The sequence below is a fragment of the Phalacrocorax carbo genome, chromosome Z (genome assembly GCF_963921805.1).
Source record: "Phalacrocorax carbo chromosome Z, bPhaCar2.1, whole genome shotgun sequence".
Taxonomy (NCBI): Eukaryota; Metazoa; Chordata; class Aves; order Suliformes; family Phalacrocoracidae; genus Phalacrocorax; species Phalacrocorax carbo.
In genome coordinates, this window is record NC_087548.1 from 1,745,633 (window position 1) to 1,765,288 (window position 19,656).

General features: G+C 51.1%; 1 protein-coding gene across 1 annotated transcript in view; it reads right to left on the reverse strand.

Moving 5' to 3' along the window:
* The window catches only part of RAB27B (RAB27B, member RAS oncogene family), a 30,414-nt gene extending 24,906 nt beyond the window's left edge, over positions 1–5,508 (reverse strand). The window contains exon 1 of the mRNA XM_064439618.1: positions 5,211–5,508. The gene's annotated coding sequence lies outside the window, so the exon portion shown is untranslated. The remainder of the gene's footprint in view (positions 1–5,210) is intronic.
* Positions 5,509–19,656: the final 14,148 nt, after the last annotated feature.

A 19,656-nucleotide genomic window follows, 5' to 3' on the forward strand; every position in this document is an offset into this window, starting at 1 on the left:
AGATGGCAAAGAGTCCAACCTTTCGCTCGCACTTCAAAAGGGAAAACAAGCACAGTCACTAACAGCATTTATAGGAATGTTATTTAAGAAGGAAGAAAGCCAGTATGAGGAAGTTTCAGTGGCTCATTGAAAAAAAAAAAATCTCATAAACCACACATAAATCATGTAACTACCTTTGAGGGAGTCCAAAAGTTGCACAAGGGCTGGACGTGCACAGGGAAGCACCCCTGGTTAAATGGGAGAGACGGGGGGTAGCGGCAGCGCCGTCCCAAGCGCAGGGTCACTTCCCACCCTACACGCCAAGTAGCTCCCTTCTGACCCGCTCTTCAAACCCCCCGAGTCTCTCCTGCTCTTTTGAAGGCAAGCAAAAGCTATCATTCATTATGTTACTTATCTGTCTGTGTGTCAGGGGAAAAAAAATAAATTCTATGAAAATTTATGAGCTAATATAGTTATCTGAAAGACATGAAGTGGGCTAGACTTCCCCTTTAACTGCAGAAGCATGGTATCATTATCCATACTTCATCTCTCCCTGACCTTATCAAATTCATGTTTTGAATCCAAAACTCATCATAAATCTTCTGTAAAGCTCCTTCGACAAAGCCCAGCCTTTGCCACCAAGCACGTGACTGTTACACTGTTTTTCCTCCAGATCTCTATTTAAATTTAGGAACCCTGATATGCCGATGAAGCCTCCAAACTGGATGATTACATCTAAAAGACCCAAACGTTTGCCAGCTACTCATGTTTTTTATAACACTCCCCTTCTTCCTGCATACATGAATCAATATGTGCAATGAACAGCTATCAACAGAGTAAAGAGCAAAGGGGTGGGGGGAGGAAAGTGAGCTCCACAGCTTAGAAAGCCCGGCCCAATAGTTGGGGCCGTCCTCCGATGGTACGGAACAGCATCGCTCCGCTAACCAGTTATGCTGGTTTACGGTTAGTCAGGCCAAAGGCTGGCCGATACAGCTCAATTATGTTACCGTGGATCCTTCCTAATCTCCATCCAAAAGTATTTTTGGAAGCACTGGGGAACACAGGGCTGACCACGATCAGGCAGGAGCCATTGTTTGCCCTCTAACTGATCCCCGAATCAACCCCAACCCATCTTTTGGAGCATCTTCACAGTAAAGTATCTAATGGAAAGTCTGAATCAAGAGTAAGACTACGAGAATTTCTATTTCATGCTGCCTATAGATAATGGGCTGTATGTATAGTAAAGGAAAAAAGGGAACCCAGCCATACCAGTTTGGGAATGGACAGAAAGCAGCGAGCAGAGCCTACTGCTGGCTACAGCACCTCTTACAGCTCCGGAATGCCGCGGCCACCGTTCCTGTGAAGCTGACGGCCCTTCTAACAGCAATCCTCTTCCTAAAAAAATCCAGCTTCTTCGCATTTCATTCATTTGCATCGCTGCGCAAGCGGCCTGTACCTCCCTGCCTGCCTGAGGCTAGCAGGACCTAACCCGAGTGTGCAATGCTGTCCGAAAGGAACGGCCTGTGCGAGGCTGCCCCGTTAGGGGCTACTGCCCGCCCGACTGGGAAATGCCATGCTCCCAGTCGCTACCGGCCTCCTCCGAGCCGGAGGCCAGCCACCGAGGGGAAGGGACCCGCTCTCTGCCAGGCTTAAAGTGCAGCCAGGGAGATCTCAGTCCCACCTGACAAAGGAGTACGTCGGTTTAGTGAATGAAAAGCAAAGCTGCTATTACAGTAGTTCAAGCTATCGGCTGGCTGCACCCTCGACGGGTCCGTATTTCTATATATCGCTGCTTTGCCCAAAATCTTTGGGCTAGGTTTCCAGTTCCTTTAATACCAAACCTCCATTAGGGTGGCAAACTCACTTTGCTGTATCCCAGGCCTGTGCAGGGGCTTACCTAGAAACACAGAGGCTTTTCCGTGGCTCAAGTGCAGCTTTACATGGTTCTCTCAAACCCTAAAGGGCCACAGACCGGCCCTGCCGCTTGCACACCCGGTTCACACCTGATCCCGGGGAATGCTATATGGGTAAATGCATTTGATTGCCCTTCATCAAAAGCCCTTCTGCAACAGCAGTTTCCCTTTTGCTGTCAGACAGGTAAAGATTTTTGGCATAACTGGAAATGAATGCCTTTAGTTCCATATTGTTTAGGACAGGCTTGGAAAGCTCTAACACTTGGAGTGTCCCTTTAAACAATCTCGGCAATAATCGTTAGGCACAATAGCAGCTACACCTCCCTCCACACAGTAAGGCAGACTTCCACTCCCTCTACCCTTCTGTTTAAATAAAAACGTACAACAGCAATCAAAACCGTTTGGCTTGTCAAATAATCTGATCCCATTTATCGTGGCTCTTTAAGGACTGCGGATCGTAAAGAAGGTTCCTCAAGATAGAAAGTCATTAGTTCTAACAGCTAATGGCTATTATACATTTAAATTGCTGCTTTGAAAACAGTAAATCATTTCTCCTTTCCACAGCACACAATCTTATGTGAACGCTGAAGCAATCTGATTATTCCATGAAAGGTTTTAGGAATTAAAGTCTATTGCACTGCTCAGGCACGAATTGGTTATCCCAGAAGTTTTAACCCCTTAAAGCTGCAGAGAGAACAGATATTTCTCTCTTCCAGCCGAGGCTGTACCGGAGAGGAGAAAGGTCTTCTCACGCCCGTCTTTCCGACTCCCCGCGATGCTCCTCCTGCGATACCGCTGCCAGCAAGCGTCCCAGGGCACGCTCCTCCTCCCTCTGCGCCAGTGGTCTTCTGCTCACCTGAGGACATGGCAGGCAGACACCAGAAACACCACCTCCGAAGTTCTCACGTTAGCCGGTTCTTTTCCTAGCTCTCAAGAAACGGCCCCACCCCGGTAAATGCCAGCCCTGCCTGTCCCACGCCGATGGCGCTGGGAGCGGACACGGGAGACAAGCAAATGAAAGGTTTTGAGGGCAAGAACGAGGAGTGAATTAGGAGGTGCCACAAGCAAGATTAGCAATGACTTTTACCACTGGGAATTAGCCAGTTCTTCAAGATTCAAAAGGAAACGTAAATCTTAAAGCTCCTTTCCTGATACAAAATTTTGAGATTACATGGCCCACTCTCTATCAGTCATTCCAGAGAATTAGCCATTGCCTGATAAACCTGCTGTGGTTTAGATCACAGAAGCTGCCTATTTCCATGCTGCCTGGCCATTTCATAATGCTGCATTAACTAGACCCGAGCGCAGGGAATATCGCAGCAGGGAGTACTCGGACGCAGGCACAGGGTCCCGCTTCATCTCAGGTACCTCCACCCAGGCCAACACCCTCACCCGGGGGTGGCGGAGGGGGGAAGGACCGATTGCCAGGCTCCAACTTTTTCCTAATGCCACCCAAATCAAACCCCGACCTGCTGCGTTACGCTACCGACAACGCTGCTTCCCCGCGTCGCATTTCCACACGCAAAACGCAAACCACAGACTTTACTGGATTACTCTCGGTGGGTTTGTTTCTCAGGGGAAGAAGGAGCAAAACCAAAGCTTTCATGGGAACCCGCACAACGTATACTTACAGTTGTCTATGCAGCAGCTCTGACACTAAATACCTGCCGCACGCTCACAGGAAAATCAGCTTGGAAAATTGAGGCTGCAATGCATGAACAGTGAGAAAAGGACAGCTTTTCCCGGGGGGGGTGGGGGGGGAAGCTAATCAGTTCTTGGAAATGCAAGCTGGGACTTCCAGCAGGCAGGGCTTGCAGACATGCAGGTAAGCAGCATACAATTGTATTTTGAGACATGCTCTCAAGGGCAGTATACTTTTCGAGACGCTATTATGCCAGCTTTAAACAGTGACAGCATGTATTTCAGTAATGACCAGGTTGTGGTATGTCAGCCTTAGCAGTTTCTAGGCACGCTCGAAAGGAGTGTGTTGCTACTCCCCAGTTCACACATTTTAGCAGGCTGCAATATAGTGCTGATTCTTTGAAGGCAAAAATAAGCCCCACACCATGAGAGCTGTCGCTTTTCTCTGCAGCTGTTCAAACTTCCCTAGCACCATGTTTTAACAGAGCTTTCCAACAACGCTGTGTGCAAAACTGCCAACAGTGCCTTCTTGCGCATTTACTTGTAACACCCCATCTTGAGAACTTCACAGGCAGCCAAAACCCACCAGATTTGTTGAGAAGAGTTTTTCAGCACGGGAAAACTGTTTCTCCTTTGAGTCAAAGTCTGATTAAAGAACTGAAAGAGGAGTCACACTCTCTCTCACTGGTGTGAATTAGCATAACTCCAGGACTCAGGCCTTTTTTCCCCCCCATATGCCTGCAAGGATGAAATACCTTTGGCAATTTTGTTTTTCCACCTCCAGCCCACGGCATAAAGGTACTGTAAAAGAACTTTTTATAATAGAGTTGAGAACAGGCAGGCTATTTTGCTGCTATTCTGTGTACCTGCCTTTCTCCTCCTGCCACAGCCACTCGCTAAGACGCTTCAGTTAAGCTCCGCAGAAGTTGTGCTTAGCTTAAGGACCAAATCTGTTTCCACGATCCCTGCGACGTGCATAAAACTGCATAAAAGAAGCCTCCCCAAGATCTAACAGGTATAACAGAGTATTAACCGTACCTCGGCGTAACAACGCTGTTCACAGTGTTTCTGAAATAGCCTTTTTGTAATGAAAAAGTGCGTTCAGCTCATCTTCTTGTACACTTCGCATCGTATTTTCACCTCCTTCCTCCACCCGAATTAAGGAGCGACAGCAACCGCAGCAGCACAAAACCCTGCCTGTTCACGGAAGAACTATTTCGGGGTAACTATATTTGGACGTTCGAGAATCAGAGCGCCTCGTTACGAATCCCCTCTATGCTTTATATGCATCATTCATTGACGTGCATCGTTCAGGAGATGCTTTATGCCGCCCTTCCCTTTCTACCAGCCAGCTCTTCTTACATTCACAAATCTGCCAGCTCGAAATACGGCGCAAATCTATGCACCCCAGAGCCCCTCCGCACGTCCCCCCTCGCCGCTGTCGCGAAGGGACCGCAGTCGCGATAGCGGCCGCATGTCGGGGTCGGCGCTCCCGCCCGACCCCCCGCAGCCGGCTCCCCTCCCCCGGGCTCCATCTTACCCTCCCTCCGGACACCGAGCCCCGCGGCCGCCCCGGCCCGCAGCCCCGCCGGGCCGCGCTAGCGCCGGAGCCGCGGCCGGCGGCGGCGGGAAGGGTCGCCCCGCTCCCCTGCCCCGCTCCCCGCGGGCGGCACGGACCTGTCCCCCGGGAGCGCCGCGCCGCCTGCGCCTCTCTCCTCGCTGTCGGCGGCGGCGGAGGGCCGAGCGGGGCGCGGAGCACCTCCCTCTGCGGGAGCCCGGCGCCGAGGCTGGGCCCAGGCGGGGGCGGAGGCGGCGCTGCCGGGGCCGCCGCGCGGATGTGGGCGCTCGCCCCGGGGCTGGCGGCTGCCGGCGGCGGGGCGGGGACGGGACGGGACGGGACGGGAAGCGAGGAGGGGTCTCGGCTTCTCCTGAGGGGATGTGGCCCCCGCCGGCCCGCTCCGCTCCGCCCCGGGAGTCCCTCCGTGAGGCGCTGACACCCGCGGAGGAGGTCACCCTCCCCCCGGCAGGCCAGGGCGGGAGAGCCCGGGGGACGGCGGCGGCCAGCTGGGAGCGGGTCAGGCCAAGGCCTCAGAGACCGGGCAGAAGGGGTCTCATGGCAGACCCCCCCCCCCCTTGATTTCCCCTCAGGCCAAGCGGCCCCTCTCCAGTGAAGGCTTTCCAGCTTCCCCCTGAGGGAACCAGGGGCCTGAGCTGCCTCTTTGACGGGGAGAGTCCCTGCCCCAAGCGGGACGCAGCCATCGGCTTTCCTGGACCTGCGAGCGGGGCCCAGCCCTACCTGCCTGGAAGGACGAGGAGGGCAGGAGCCTGCGAGCCGAGCCCCGCAGCCTGGCTGGTCCCAACTTGTGCCCTCGGTTTAACACGCATTCAGGTTTTACCGGCGGTTCTCCAGGGGAGCCGCCCTGCCTGAGCGTGGCTCCAGCATTACGGGCCTGACACAGGGCGAAGAACAGCTGTCGCCCACCACGTATCACCCCCCTGAATCCTTAGGGGATGAAGTTCCTTCCACAGCCTTGCGAGTTCAAGTGGACTCAAATTTTCCTTTTAATCCACCTCCTAGTTCCCAAAACTCAAATGCGAGGCAGTCGGGTTGTGGTTCAAACCCTGCCGCTATTCCAGCATCCCAACGCTGCGAGGGGCGAGCGGTGCAGCTGCACGAGTTCATCCACTCTAGTCCAGTCACTCCTAACCCAATTGCTCCGTGCCACTGAAAAAAAAACCAACCCAGTACTTTGTAGCTAAAGCGCAGCTCTGTCTGAAGCGCTTCCACACAACAATCCTAGGACAAGGACATTCAGCGAGCTCACACAGCCCAGCCCGCGCGGTTATACTCATTCCTGCTGCAGGCCTGTCATTACATGAGGGTAACTCTTTACCCTAACTTGTGCTGAATTTGGTGTCTCCATTGCGCTTGAGAAGCCTCACGGGGCTGGGAGAGAGGTGTTCTCTCCCTGGTACTGCGCGTTGGTGTTCGCGTGGAAAACAATAACATTTGCACTGCGCTGCTGATAGCTGGCACGTAGCGCCAGCATAGTTTGGCCCCAAAATATCAGCTTTAAAAATAAGAATGCGATAGGCAGGAGAGGGAGAGAGCTGGGCGAGAACGGCACAGAAAAATAAGGGCTGGTGTTACCCTGTGTACTTATTTTGGCAAGGTTATCGCACATTTCAAAGCCCTTGGGTGGCAGAGCTGCGTGTTCAGGGCGAGTTCTAATAATTTCACTGAAATCCTTGCACTTGTAGTTTCAGCAGAGTACACAGTGACCTTGCAACTTATAATTCGTCTTTTATATGTCGTCGTTTCGTGCGTGAGGTCATTGATGAGATGTGATGGGGAACGCTGGGGTATCGCACTGATGAAGTAGGCTGATAGAACACATCACCGCGTGAGGGACAAAGAATGGGCGTGTGAGCTTCGTAGCCTGCTTGAATATATAGGAACCCTTCTGCCATTATTTTTGTCTATTTTGATTTCTGTGTGTCCAGAGATACCTGCAAAACCGGGATAGCTGTGGGTGACCTTTCGTGATCCCGGGAGGACGATTCAGCCGCCGATCCTGCGCCCAGTCCCACTTTCTAGCACTTGCAGCCACTTAAAGGTCTGTTTAAATGGTTTCTGCCCTTCCCCAGGGTTTGTTACTGGCAACGTTTCACAACAGCGCTGTCACTACCATGAGAAAATAGAGTTTTTCTGAGCAGTTTTGTTCTTCGGGCTACACAGCTTACAAATAAACCTTCCTACCGATGGCGAGCACATCCTATTTGAAAAATACTTTCCGTGCAGCTCAGCTGGGAGCAGCAATCGTTCGGTTTAAGATCAGTCAGACCACTTGCCAGCCTCAGCTGCTGCTGCGACATTCGTAAACGGGTTATCACCGGTCTGTTTGCCCCTTTCCCCGCTGGTAGATGCCCAGTGCTCGTTGATAGAGGAGATCAAACTGTTGGCAAACATTTCTTGGAGGCCTCGCAGCTCAGAACTTCGCACCCACACAGTATCCGACAAATTGGCTTGCAATCAGCGGTGATTCAGTTTGGCCACACAGGCAATTAGTAACTCTGCTGGTTGCCAGCTCTTTTTATATAACTGGAAATGTTTGGCTGTGACGGACGGTTCCAGACAGAAGCATTTCTCTAAAGCCCTTGCAGTTTCCAGATAAGTTTCCTCTTCATCTCCTCTAGGCTGCTAGATGTTAAATAAAACTCCGGTCGCTGTGTTTCTTTTGGGTCCCTTAAATTAAAGGCGAATGTCTTGGTAACCTCAGTTTCCTGCTTATTCCTCTAACAATTAAAATTCAGCGTTACTCACAAGAACAGGAAACGTGCATGGATCCTGTTCTTTCCAGATAGAGAAATCTCATGCGAAGCAGCAATGACTAAACAAGTACTTCACGGAGATATTTGAGAAAATCAAACAAAAATTACTAATGAAAGGGTGGTATTTCCTGATACACTTCTTTTTTTTTTAAAAAAGAGGGCTGGATCTGCTTTGAAAGCAGTAGCAGGATGTGGTATTTATGTTCCCTGTGACGAGCGTATTTGCATTAGCTGCGATATTGCACCACAATGAAAGCAAATATGTTATCTCACCTGTTCTCCCTGTGCCCACAGCCGGGAACAAATACCAGCTGGCAGCAGCTGCCCAGCTCGGCATAGCTTCACTCTTCCCCAGCGACAAGGAAGAAGTTGCAGCCAACTCTCTCTCTCTCCCCCTGTTTTTCCTTTAATTATCTCAGAAAGTTATTTCTTATTCAAATTCTTCTTTAAGGCCTGGTCTACTTGGGGGAAACCAGAATCATTTTAACTCTGTTTAGCAAAACCGGTGTATGCCTTTAAGTAAGCTGTCTTAAACCAGTTCTGGTGGCTCAGTTGTGGTTTTGCACAACATATTGATAGCGTCGTTTTTCATCTCGCTAATGCAAGCTAAATTAATGTATAGTCAACCTCATTAAACTGCTACAAACTTCTCACGCAAATGCACTCAACCTGCTTTAGTCTCGCTTAACTCACTTGGCTCGGGTCTGTAAGGACCGGGGCACGCTGCTCTCTTCCGGTGGCCTAACAAGGTGGGATTCCTGTCGCTGGGGATGTGACATGCCAAATATGTGAGCTCTTGTGGGGAGCCTTAAGACACATCAGACTGCGATGGGGCCCTCCTGAGGGTTGGGGGAGCGATATTTAATGAAAGCAATCGGACACGGGTATGTCTGAATGGAGTCACGACAAAGTGGTGCTGCTGTATTTCATGCTGTTTCTCAACCTGTCCTTAACCAAAGCGCTGCCTGAATTACCAAGGTTCTTTAAGGAGAAACTTTCTATATGTTTTAAATAGTATCGGGGGTGTTTCTTGGTCCTCTGAAAAAAAAAACCCTACCCAGACTAAACTGGCAAGCAATAGTATACGCCATTTGTAAAGGGCTTATTTAGATCAGAACATAGAAACTAGATACATGGCCAAGGTGAATCTGGAGCAAACAGTTAACTTAATTACAGAAGGCCGAGGCGTTAATTAGATAAGGTACATATTGCAGATTTATTTCATGAGTAAGGCTCATATGTCTGTCCTGCTTTCTCCCCTTCCTCCTCCACTCCGCTGCCACCCGCATTCCAGACGTGCTGGGCATCCGCGAACGGTTCGGGGCCCCAGGAGCTCCCGTCACCCCTTCCCCCGGTTTGTGTGCTCGCTGGGTGTTGGACTGGATGACGGTTGTAGGTCCCTTCTAACTGAAATATTCTAGGCTAGGCTAGGCTAGGCTAGGCTCATCTAGTCTATGTCTGCACTCGTACATAGAGACAGAGCTCACCTCTCGGTGCTTGTCGGCGAAACTCCGCTAAGCAAAACAAACCTCCATCGGTTTATGCCGATAGGGCATTTAATCCATTAAATATTTCCTAAACAATAATGATTCAGCAGGATACGCTCATATTTTCTGCACCATGATTCGATAGCCAGGGGCTAATTAGTTAAGAACAAGAGGAATTAACAAGGTTGGTTGGAAACCAATATCCTCTTCTGCCTAAAATGATGTTAAAAAGAAAAGCCCTGATTACTTAGTTATTTATTGCAACTGAGTTCTTGGATGAAAATATATTTTTTTCATCTAGAAGGTTGCCCCAGATTTTTTTTCAGACCCAGAAAATGTTATTTTCCTGAAAAAATAACCCACAACATTGTCCAGGCCAGCAGATAATGACCTTGATCATTTCTGCCTAGTCAAAAACTCAGCCTACAATTGCAAGTAATTTGCATCACTCTTTAAAATCTGTTGTTTAACTTCAAAATGCACCTAATTCCCTCTGTTACAACGTTTTAAATATTTGATGTGCCCAACCATTCAGAGACAGACCAGGATGGCTTTGATGCTGCAAGCACCGAGCGTCAGCACCTGAATAACTGTCTGTACCTGCATTTATTTATTCACGGTGAAGAAAGCCGTATAATAAAGCCTGCACTGAACTTCATCAGTTCCTTGATTTTGACTTGGTCTCCCGTGACTCTCACTTGCAGAAGTAGCAATTAGTAAGTGCTGGCCAGTTGGAAATGTAATAATGTTCCATTTCAGTACCTGAGGCTGTTGCGATAGGAAAAAATGCTCTAATTTGACGCGCCCCGTCTCATTTCCTTAACTTCATCTGAGCTGATTTATAACAGCTTATCACGCTGTGTCCTTGTGGGTTCCTTTTCCCTAGTTTCCTCTGGACGTTTTCATGTTATCTCCAGAAACATTACAAAACACTACAAGAAGGGCCTTGAGGGGCTGGAGCGTGTCCAGAGAAGGGCAGCGGGGCTGGGGCAGGGTCTGGAGCACAAGTGTGCTGGGGGGCGGCTGAGGGGGCTGGGGGGGTTTAGCCTGGAGAAGAGGGGGCTGAGGGGAGCCCTTCTCGCTCTCTGCAGCTGCCTGAGAGGGGCTGGAGTGAGGGGGGGGCTGGTCTCTGCTCCCAAGTCACCAGGGACAGGGCGAGAGGGAACGGCCTCAGGCTGCGCCAGGGGAGGTTTAGGTTGGAGATGAGGGGAAATGTCTTCCCTGCCAGAGCGGTCAGGCCCTGGCACAGGCTGCCCAGGGAGGTGGGGGGGTCTCCAACCCTGGAAGTATTTAAAAGAAGGGCAGACGTGGTGCTTGAGGATCTGGTTCAGTGGTGGGCTTGGCAGTGATAGGTTAGCGGTTGGACTCAATGATCTTAAGGGTTTTTTCCAACCTTAACGATTCTATGTTTCTATGAAAACGAGAACAAAACACAAGAGAAAAGTATTTCATGTGGGCCTAAAGTGCATCACTTCCGAGCGAGCTGCTCCCGCGTTTCAACAGAGCTAGCTGCGAATTTGCTTTCAAATTACATCAAATCACTTTTATAAACTCAGAAAAACAGGCTGAAGGAAAACCCCCGGCTTCGTGCAGCTCCCCCTCTCCCGCGGTGGTGGCTCTGGTCTCCCGAGGCACCAGTCGGTGTCACAACTGCGGGATTTTCTGTTGATTCATGCGCTGAGTTAATTACCAACACGGAAAGGAAGCCGCTCGCTTGCAGGGTGGCTCTCCCGAGATGACGGCGAAGGCACAGCCTCGCCGTGCAGACACGGGGCTCGGGTCCCCGCTGCTCTGCTGTCCTGGTCGGTGGGGCAGAGACCGACCCGCGGGACTAGAGGAGAAGCAAGAGGGAAGACCAGGGTTTACACCCGTGTCTTGGATGATGACGTTGTGCGTTTCTGCAGCAGAAGGAAGCGGTGCAAATATCATTGCCAAAATCTCGGCTGCGGTAAGGGAGGAAACGAAGCATCTAGTCATCCTGTGCAAAATTATGCACTGATGAGAATGGGATGATTCAATTAAATGAGCCAGTGGAATGGCAGAAATACAGGTATAAGCCCCCATTTTCTGAACCGATAGCTCAAAATTGTTTGCTCTGGTTCAAACAAAACACATTTGCCTGGATGAAGAGTTACCGATGATCAGGTAGGTCGGGTCTATGCCCAGAACTACCGGACAAGGTGGCAGTAGAGATCTCTTCTCACCATCTTGTAAGTCCACAAGAGGGGTTCAATGAGGGTGACTGTGAATCAGAGGACGGGTAATTTAGGGATGTGGCACCACATCCGATACAATCTATCTGAGCCAACTGTCACCACAAAAAACCCACTGACGTAGCTTTGTGCAAGCCATCGGCTCCTTGAAGTATTCACGTATGCTCATACATCCCCCGTCCGTAATATCAAACGGAAGGCGTTTTAGCTAGGAATCACTTAAAAAATCTTTCTTTGCACCAAAAGCGGCTCTTATTACACGCAGCATAGCGAGGGCTAAAAAGCTCTGAATGAAATTAATCTGTAAAACCTGGAAACAGAGTGCTCCTTAATGCGCTGAGCGAGCCTGATTTGCCGGGTGCTGGAAAATAGCGTGGACTTCTGAGAACGAGTAGTGCTTTATCCCTGCTCAAAATTAATCTAAAAAGATTTCCATAAAATTATGACCCACTGAGAAAAGCTTCTGGATGTGCTCTGGCTGATTAAACCCTGCAGAGGTGCTGGCTGCTGGCTGGGAGGTGCAGGCAGGCCCCGGCAGCGCAGAGCCAGCACCGCTGGGCGCCTGGTTGCTCCTCGCAGGCACCTCTCGCTCCCCGCCCTGTGCCTTCCTCTTTAGAAACTCTGCCTAGGAAGAATAAAATTAAAGCTTGAGCCCAGCGGGGAGCTGGAGCCAAGGGCTCTGCGATGTTCCCCGGCGGGCAGGACGGCATCGCCCACGGAGTGTCCTTGGGCTGGCGGGGACGGCAGGGGTAGCCTGTCCGCTGAAGCAGCACTTTGGGGGTAAGATGCAAAACCCGATGGGGTTTAAAGCACAGCTGCAGCCTGAGCTTGGGGAGCTGAATCGCTCCCATGCACTGGAGCGAGAGGGGCCACGGAAATACAGGGGAAGACACGTGCCGTAGGTGCTTCGCAAGCACTTTACACCTGGTTTGGACAAGGACAGGAGATTTGGCTCAGAAGGAACAAACGTGGCCTAAGCGCTCCACGCCTTTGACGAGAAGTGGCCCTTCACATTTAAATGGAGGCATATGACAGGAAATATTCACCACAGAGGCAATCAGCGGCGCAAATTCAAATCAGACTCATCAAGCCTTGTTAGCTCCTGCTCGGCGCTGACCCAGCTGAGTCTCGGTTGGCTTCTGCAGAGCCGCTCGTGCGTGGAGATGCGGCAGTCCAGGGCCGCCGCTGGCCGGGGCATCCAAAGGAGCTTGGATAGCTGCTCAGTGCTCCGTCGAGCGTGGGAAACGTGCTGTGTGAGCCGTGCTGGGGCTGCGGCGGGCCCTGCGCGTGGTCCATCGCCACCCTGCCCGTGCTCGAGGTGTAATCATCGCAGCCTGCTCAGGGTTCCCCCTAGGTTATTCAGTTATTCCCCTCTCACCGCATGCGGTTACGCAAAGGACGTGAATGGGAGGAAATCGGGCTTTTTCACATCATTCCCCAGGTCGTGTTCCTCATTCTGCGTTTTCCTGCCTATCCGAGGTCCCTCCACTGTAGCAGCTGGAACGGTTCGCTCGTATCAGGCACACAGCACAAACCAGCTGGCCTCAATTTGGTAGTTAAATAAAATATCCCCCTGGTCTGAAAATGTTGCTGGTTTTCCCTCGGTGTGCCGCTGGCCCGAGAGCGCCCGCGGGGGCTCATTCCCTGCGAGCAGAGCAGCAAGAGCAGGGGGACGCCGAGCCTCCGCCGGTGTCTGCTTGTGGGTAGCAAATGGGGAAGAAAAGGCTTGAATTACTTGCTGACTGTCGGTTGAAACCTGCTTTAAAATATTGTAGAATCTGTCCAAGCCTTTTATTAGTTAGTCCCTATTTCTCTCTCTTCCTCTTCGTTTTGTTTTATTCTTTGCAGGTCTCAGGTATCGGTGTTTTCACTGCCAGTGCCTGGAGCACAAAAAGCATGCAAGGCTTTACGCAGGGCCATCCTCTTCTCCTTAGAAAGCTAATATCTTTTATTTTCCATGGAAACAATCCTTCAGGATTTTATAATCTCAGTGAGCGGTGGAAGGCTCGCTCGGTGCAGCTTAAGCCTCCTTTCTGCAAGAACTCGTAGCTAGAGATGCACAATTTTCTTCTCGTCCCTGATGTCCTCACAGTTTTTGCACACACCAATTTTTACCAGTAACATTTTCTTTTTGTTTCTCTTTTGCTTTGAGGATTTAATTCTCTGTGTTACGCCTTATGAGAAGAGAATTATGCAGACAGCTTTTCTTAAAATAAAAAGTAGTCTTTTGACATGGCTATGAAGAAGATAGTCTTTAATATTAATTTTTAAATTGAAATTTCAACGCACTCTTTTTTTTTTTTCAATTTTGCTTCACTATTTGCAGTCATTAAGGAGCCACATAAACGTTCATGGAAAAGAAATGTAAAACTCAAACACTCGAAATACTGCCGACTTGTGAATTTTGAATTCTGTGTTGAATTCGGGCAAGTTGCCACTCCAAATTAGTTGCCTTTGAGTAATTTAAAGTACATGACTTTGCATTGCCTGCCCGAAGACGATTAATATTGAGGAACAGACGCTGTAGCGTGTGATCTGGGCTAAATTATTGCATACTGAATATTCAGAGCAGAATTTGTAACTGGCAGGCCACGGAGAAAAATACCTTCCACTGAATAAGCGACTGGTCAAACAAGTTGGAGACTACATTGAACAGAGAATATCAGCTTTAAAAAAAATCTTTTCCTGTCCAACTGAGACACGAAAGGGAAGGCGAGGTTCAGAGCGGCCGCCCTCAACGGGGGACCCATGCCTTTGCCTTCAGCGGGGCTCGGGAGCCGTGTTCTGGCAGCAGCAGGGGTGGGAGCTGATGGCCCTGGAGATCCCATTTGGTCCTGCCTTCCCGCTGTACGTTACCCGTAGAGGATGATGTGTGTCTGAAAACACCACGGGCACCCATCCCTCCTCTGTTGGTCTTTTGGTTCGAGTGAACATTTAATGCACGTTTCTGCCATCCTCTTTTCCAGCAAATCCCTGGATAACTCCAGGACCTGTCTGTGAAGATTTTTAAAAGCCCTTTCAGAGAGGAGGATATTTATTCCTTACTTTGACTGAGCCGGTTTCATCCCAGCGGGATGGAGACAGCTATTCTTATTGAATGTCCTCCCCGCGTCGCTGCGTGCGTGGCGGGGGAGTTGTCGTTAGGAACCGAGAGATAGCGCTTGCCGCCGTGTGCGATTACGGAAGGGTGGATTTAAGCTCGTTTGCCGTGTAATCGTGCGGCGTGCTTGTTAGCACTCGACTGCAATGAGGAGGAGAGTTATTTCTGTCCTAAACCAGTGACACACTCGTGTCGTGAGTTGCGCCTGCTCGTTGCAGCCGTAGCCTGCGGATCACGTGGGTGCTGGGGAAAGCCGTGGCCCCGTGGACGGATGAGCAGAGCAGCATGTGGTCAGGGTTACGTGTCCCAGGCTTGGTCCCACTCCTCGCCCGTCCACGCTCCCTCCTCCCAGGGCAGGACCGGGACTGCTTTGCCGGCCTCGCTCATGCAGGGCGGTATGTACACAGCCATGTGGCGGTCGCTGCCCCCTTCCCCGCTCTGACACCTTTGGGTTCGGCTGCGGCGAAGTCAGTATTCAGCTTTCAGCTTTAGCTTTGCACCACCAGCCGCTTGTAACCCCCGAGTGTGCCGGGGCCGGCCGCAGGAGAGCCTGCGGGTGTCCTGGACCGATGGTGACCTTCCACAAGCAACAGCAGAGTCCGGTCTGCTACCATGCTGAAAAAACACCCCGTTCTGTCCCGTTTGCCCTAATAAAGTATTTATCTAGACATCTTAGAAAAATAATTCCAGTGTCGAAATTATTCACATATGATGGACTAAGCAACTGGACTGTGGCACGAGCACGGCCACTTCTTCCTACCAAGGTAGCCCCGTGGGGCAGAGCAGCAAGATGCCTGTGGCTCCCCATTGCATGTCTTGGGGGGAGAGACGAGGACTTTAAATTGTCTTCTCCTGTGCAGAGGCCCCGCTGGGAGCGGGGTTGTAGGTCACGCCCCACCATGGTGGGGGTCACGCTCCCTCTTCCTTTCACCCGGACCTATAAACCCAGCAAGGTGCAAGAACACATCGCAAAGAAGCAGCACCGAGCTCTCCAGACACAGGCAGCAGGGAAGCGCTGAGGACTGGGACACATTGCAAGTCCCACGGAGGTCATTAGGTGCCTTAGTGAGGCTTCTCAAGAGACGCTTCCCCGCTGTGATTAACAGCCCTGAACCTACTGCTCCTGGCAGCTCAGTCAAGCTGCTCTCTTGGGGTTCGGGGTTCGTTCCCTTTTTTTAAAGATGACTGGTGAGGAACTCCAATGGAATGTCTCGGAGCATTCACAGAGGATTTGGGAAATCTAATTTCCATACTGCCTCCTGCTAGAAGTATTTTTAAACCTCGTGCTCGTCCCCGGCCACCAGGGTGGCTGTCATAGCAGCCCAGGGCCTTCCCCGTGCAGCCATGGCACGGGCATTGATGGCTGTGACAGCTTCTCACCTGGGTCACTGGAATCCATATTTGGTGGTCGGCTGAATTATTTTATTGCACTAAATGCTCTCCTAAACCTTCAGGCAAAGCTGAGGAAGAGATCTGGTGAAGCTTGCTGGGTCGTTTGGTTTCGCTGAAGCAGTTGGCTGCTGTAAGGCGGACCGAAATGTTGGGAGCCATGGACTGCCAAGGGAGAAGCCAAGGGCATGTTTCCTTCTCACAGACCTTTCCTCTGCTGAGCTGAACCTGTTTCAATTTTTTGACCTCTGTTGCAAAGTGGAGGTGCCAGAAAGGACTGTTCTAGGGGTCTCAGCCCAGTCCAGGCGATTCCCCACAAAATGGGAATGGGAAAAAGTCCACGTCACTGATTAAGACCTTCGCCTCCTCATTGAAGTCTGTCTTTTGATGTCTTGTGAGCTGAGGCAAATCCCAAGCCTCCAGGTCATTATACCTGTGCGTCCTCCATCTTCAGCGCAGCTGAGCACCGATTTGTAATTGCTGACCTCCTGGGAGTCCATGGACTATTTCTAAGGGACCATGAAGGATAACCGAGAAAAACCCAGTCTAGTGGAAGGAAACAGAGAGTAATGAAGCAATCTGTTCCCCCAAGGAAACATCGAGCTGAACAGATTGGATTCAACCAGCCAAGGGAACGATATATCTCATCTCGTCTTTGTCACCTGAGCCTCAAAGCGGACTGAAACTAAACCGCTCTGTGCAGTTCCATCGGCAAGATAAAAAGGGTTATTAAAAAACGCCAAGTTATTCTTAAGAATTACTCACGTTGCTCATACAGTTGTGCAATACTGCTTTATTGTATAATGTCATCATTTTAGTAAATGTATTAAAGTAGGACAAATTCTGATTTCATAGCTGAAAAGAGAAAGACGCTTAGAATCATAGAATGCTTCACTGATAACACTCAAATAGTAGATAACTTCTGGAGAGGGAATAGTTCTGCAAGTTCAATGACTGTTTCAGGGGCTAATCTGCACCTGCGATGCCGGGATGCGACTCAGGCTTCTTACCCGCAGAGTAGCCTAAATAATAATCTACACATTATAATCATAGAGACATACATTGTTAATAACAAAACCTTCTTGTGTAAGCAAGGGCTCTTATCTTTTGCACATTTTAGGGCACACACTAAACGAAGAAATTGATACTTGATTTAATGGCACCAAGTTGTTCTAGCCACCCTGTGAAATGCTAGCTGGAGTATGCTGCAAAGAGCAGACCGGGGATGCAAAGTGGGATTAGAATCTAAAAGAATACGGAATCTCATTACATTAAAAGCTGTGTAACAGGGAACATACATAACAGCGTTGTCTAGAAGAAAAGTGATTGTTTCAAACCAAGTTTTCCAGTTCCACCACCTACAGCTATCACTAGTCATCTGCTTACAGAGGCAAGAGATGAAGGCTGCCTGTTGCGGCGTTAAGCAGACAGCGTAGTCTGCAGCCTCTGATGAACCGTCTGGGTTATTTTTAAATTTTACCCATGTGAGAATAAGTGATTTAACTGTAATGAAATAGAACTGGTTTCGTGAACTCTGTCTTTCTGGTGTTTTCCTTGCGATCTGCTCCTCTTGCTCCCATGAAAATCCAGATACATGTTTCGGGTATTATATCAGCAGTACAACCCCGTAAGCTACGCTTTGCAGTTTCTGTGGAATTATTGGATATTTCCAGTGTAATCTAGTCATTGTAGACCTCTCAGAGAAGCAACAAAGCCTTGCAGAGGAGGAGTGCTGAGCGGTACTAAAAGGCTTGAGCTACAGCAAGCGTCCTCGAGGCATGCCAGCAACGGCAGGACTGGTGATGCTGCCCTTGAAGCAGAGAAGAGGCAATAACAATTTGTCAAAAGTACATCACTAACGTCTATCAGATGAAGCATTATTATCATTCTACATGACCCGAGGGCTCCTCTCCAATCGTGGTATCGGAGGATGGAGGTAGAGGGCTCCGGCTGGAGTCTCGGGACCCCGGGGCCAGCCAGATGCCTGCACGTGTGGTTAACGCAATGCCTCGGGGCAGGGAGGACTGGAAAGGGAGTGGGAGGAATCAAGGCTGCCATATATGCACAGGTCATCCCTACGAATGGCTGCGCTCGGACAGGGCAATTTTGGATGCTGCCTGGTGAGGTTGCGCCCCGAGGATGCCGCCGTGCAAAAGGAGTGAGTGCAAATGCCAGACATCACCAGCTGCGACAGCTGCATTAGCACGGCTGCTCTCCAGGGAACTCCATTAAAGGACCACTTTTCAACAGCCGCTGCACTGATTTGCAATAAATTTCTTTCTCAGATATCGCGGGGCTTTCCCAGCAGCAACAGTCAATCTTTACTGTAACAAACAATGTCCATAACAGTTCTTGATTCAAAGTACATCTGAAGAAATTCTGGTTAAAGCTGAGGGGAAAATGGTGTATGAAGATGTTGCAAAGAGCCCAAGTCTTCTTCAGAGTAAGGGCATCCACCCGGCCATGAGCGGGGTTCCGCAGGGCTCAGTGCTGGGGCCAGTCTTGTGTAATATCTTTATCAAATGATCTGGATGAGGGGATCGAGGGCACCCTCAGTAAGTTTGCAGACAACACCAAGCTGGGTGAGAGTGTTGATCTGCTGGAGGGCAGGAAGGGACCTGGCAGAGGGGCCTGGACAGGCTGGATCCATGGGCCAAGACCAGTTGTGTGAGGTTTAACAAGGCCCAGTGCCGGGTCCTGCCCTTGGGTCACACCAACCCCAGGCAGCGCCCCAGGCCTGGGGCAGAGGGGCTGGGAAGTGCCCGGCGGAGAAGGCCCTGGGGGTGCTGGCTGACAGCCGGCTGGGCATGAGCCAGCAGTGCCCGGGTGGCCAAGGAGGCCACCAGCCCCCGGGCTTGTGTCAGCACTGGTGTGGCCAGCAGGAGCCGGGCAGGGATGGGGCCCCTGTGCTGGGCCCTGGGGAGGCCCCACCTCGAATGCTGGGCTCAGGTTTGGGCCCCTCGGGACAAGAAGGGCCTGGAGGGGCTGGAGCGTGTCCAGAGAAGGGCAGCGGGGCTGGGGCAGGGTCTGGAGCACAAGTGTGCTGGGGGGCGGCTGAGGGGGCTGGGGGGGTTTAGCCTGGAGAAGAGGGGGCTGAGGGGAGCCCTTCTCGCTCTCTGCAGCTGCCTGAGAGGGGCTGGAGTGAGGGGGGGGCTGGTCTCTGCTCCCAAGTCACCAGGGACTGGGCGAGAGGGAACGGCCTCAAGCTGCGCCAGGGGAGGTTTAGGTTGGAGATGAGGGGAAATGTCTTCCCTGCCAGAGCGGTCAGGCCCTGGCACAGGCTGCCCAGAGAGGTGGGGGAGTCACCGTCCCTGGGGGGGTTCAAAGGACGTGCAGCCGTGGCCCTTGGGGCCATGGTTTAGGAGGCCTGGGGGTGTTGGGTTGGGGGTTGGCCTTGATGGTCCCAGAGGTCTTTTCCAACCTTAACGATTCCATGACTCTGATCTGCGCAGGAGGCCTGCATACACCCTGGCAAAGCGGGGTGTCCAGGGGTGCAGCCTGTGCATGCCTGCCTGCTCCCCTCGGCTCCCGGGCAGCACTGGGCTCTCCCACTTCTCCCCACAAAGTCCAGGCCCCCAATTGCTTGCTCCCCTGGTCCTGTG